This window comes from Montipora capricornis, chromosome 14 (genome assembly GCF_036669925.1).
Source record: "Montipora capricornis isolate CH-2021 chromosome 14, ASM3666992v2, whole genome shotgun sequence".
Classification (NCBI taxonomy): Eukaryota; Metazoa; Cnidaria; class Anthozoa; order Scleractinia; family Acroporidae; genus Montipora; species Montipora capricornis.
In genome coordinates this window covers 29,158,520-29,161,453 of record NC_090896.1, presented here as the reverse complement: position 1 = coordinate 29,161,453, position 2,934 = coordinate 29,158,520, and the positions used below count along the sequence as shown (strand labels likewise).

General features: G+C 37.7%; 1 long non-coding RNA gene across 1 annotated transcript in view; it reads left to right on the top strand.

Annotated features, from left to right (window-relative positions):
* Nucleotides 1-2,695, top strand: part of LOC138033009 (uncharacterized) — a 5,133-nt gene extending 2,438 nt beyond the window's left edge. Inside the window, exon 3 of the long non-coding RNA XR_011128535.1 lies at nucleotides 1,831-2,695. This is a non-coding gene — a long non-coding RNA (uncharacterized lncRNA). The remainder of the gene's footprint in view (nucleotides 1-1,830) is intronic.
* The last annotated feature ends 239 nt before the right edge of the window (nucleotides 2,696-2,934 follow it).

Sequence of the window (2,934 nt, the reverse complement as noted above, 5' to 3'; positions counted from 1 at the left end):
CTGCAGCAGTACGTGTCTAGACATAATGAAAAGTAATAGCTAAAACAGCAATAACTTCTCACTACTAATATTTACATTAAGGGAAGGCTTTAGCTCTTGAATGAACAAAGTCTCTTTAACTTTACAGTGAAAGTCAGTTTTTCCGGACGCTAAAATACAGATTTGTCTAGACAGATTGTACTCTCTCTCTGATCCTCCGCAATTACCTCGTTCTGTTTTGAAAGATCTTTTGCAGTTCGCCACTAAGAAGAGTCATTTTATATTTGATGGCCAATACTACGATCAGATTGATGGTGTAGCCATGGGTTCACCTTTAGGCCCCGTTTTGGCTAACATTTTCATGTGCCACTTTGAAGAAAAATGGTTGATGAACAGCAGATTGGTTCAGATAGGTCGATGACACCTTCACCATGTTTGACAGCAAGGACAATGCTAATAAGTTTTTAAGTTTTCTAAATAGTCGACACGATAGCATTAAGTTTACTCTTGAATTCGAAGAAGACAATAAGATTCCATTTTTAGACATCCTTCTCAAACGCTGCCCTGACAACACTTTCTCTACATCTGTCTACCGGAAGAAGACATTCACAGGCCTTTACACCAAGTGGGATTCATTCACACCTCGCAAGTACAAAATCAACCTCATCCGCACTCTCACCTATCGATGCTTCCGAATTTGCTCCTCGCCATCTTTATTACAGGCCGCTATTAAAGATCTGAGAATGCTCCTGTTGCAAAATGGTTACCCTCAAGGCGTTATCACGTTCAACATTAACGATGTATTGAACAAAAATAAAAACAAATCAAATAACCCTGTTCAAGCTACAGTCCCCAAAAAAGATATCTTAATCGTGTTACCCTACTTAGGTCTTCACAGTAACCAAGTCACGAAACGTCTGAAATCCTGCGTATACAATTTCTACTCTTTCGTCAATCTCAAGATCATATTCCAAAACACACGCCGCATCAACTCCTTTTTTCCATACAAAGATCGCTTGAACCGATCTCAGAGGTCCAAGGTCGTCTATAAAGCTGCCTGCTGGAGCTGCGATGAATTCTACATTGGCAAAACAAAACGAAGACTCCACGACAGAAAAACAGAACATTTCAAGGCCCTATCTAAAAGTGACCATTCATCAGCCATTGCTGATCATGTGAAAACCACTGGCCACGACATTAAATGGGATCACTTTGACATTTTAGCGTCCGGAAAAACTGACTTTCACTGTAAAGTTAAAGAGACTTTGTTCATTCAAGAGCTAAAGCCTTCCCTTAATGTAAATATTAGTAGTGAGAAGTTATTGCTGTTTTAGCTATTACTTTTCATTATGTCTAGACACGTACTGCTGCAGATCATTTTTCTCAGTCTAGGTTCCAGACCCCTATTGTTTACGATATATATATATATAGTTTTTAAAAAATTGTAACGGTCACTTTTGAAAATGTGTGTTGACTAGCATACGAAACGTCAAGTTTTATAAAAATGCGTTGGAATACAATGTTTATCACCGCTGTTTGTGTTATTTTCCTAATCAAAGATCATTTTTTGGTGTTTTAAGTCATATAATAAATCCTTTATTGACCAAGATTGTTCGGTCAAGATGACTGGATATTGGCCTCGTTCTTTTTTTGCGTGTTTATGGACCTCGACTTCGTCTCGGTCCATAAACACGCAAAAAAAGAACTTGGCCAATATCCAGTCATCTTGACCTCACGCTTGGTCAATAACCCATACATATTATGCGGTTTCTCTTCTGAAAGTACGGGCGTGATAACTACAAAAATTTTTGTACAAGCAAAGACTTAACCACTTCTTTTGCTTTCTAGCAGTGATGAATAATGATTGAGTTTGATGTTTGATGCTGTGCTCTTCACCTTTGGAGGATGCATTTGTTAGAGATTTTTTATAAACATAATAAGTTGACTGTTTGATATCACCAAACTACTAAAACTGCCTTCGAAGTTAATTATTAGGCTTAGGCTAAAAAATGTAAAGGGTAAACAGAACAGTTTACAGAGAGGAAAAATATCATAAGCAACGGCTGGATGTGGTCGTCTTTGAGGAAATGTTTTTAGCTCATTTAAAAATGAGCGTAAGTGTATGCCAAAACAACTGTGTGTTACGGAGGACTGTGGATCAAACGGAATAAAATACAACTAACGGCATTGCGTTTTAACTTTGTTTCGCGGTATTTCTGTCATTTGATTGCAAAGGAGCACATAATTACACCTCCAGATTAGGGATCGAAAAACCATTGGAGTCAAGATACGTTAACGAGAAAAGACAACCCTGGTAAATGAGATGTAGAAAGGAATACTTTGTCATTTCTGAGAAACTAAGTTTGTAAATGTACATTGAAAGAATACTAAAGAAGCTTTCGCCTCAGGCTATTTGTTGATGTCGTAATTATTAAAAGAAAGAGTGTAAAGCTGGTAAATTAATCTGGGATAGATATGGAACGTTTATTTCGGACAATCGTTCTTGTTTCACCGTGAGACTGCTCTCAGGTAATAGTGTTCGAAACCCGGGTGGTACAGCAACATTAGTCTAATTTTTTTACGTATGTAACTTGTGTGAATGGCTCCTATGTGCTAGTGTTTAAAGTGTATATGGCAGATTTTTTTTATTTGCTTGATTCAATGTACCCATTGTCCTGATAACAACTATTAAAAAAAATTCAATTTCGATTTTTCTTCCCATAGTTTTAGCCATTAAATGATTGTGACGTCATCTCGGGAAAGCTTTGTATCTCTTGGTCATTTCTTTGATATATTTTCTCCTTGCATACGGCGAGAGCTAGCGAGAGCTACTGAAATTTAAACTGACCAATCAGAATTCAGCGAGCGGGAAAAACTGTGCTATCCTTGTGCTATTCGACGTCACGCCAATTGTTTACATTCGGATTGGTTAGATCGGTGGACATTCGCTCAGCC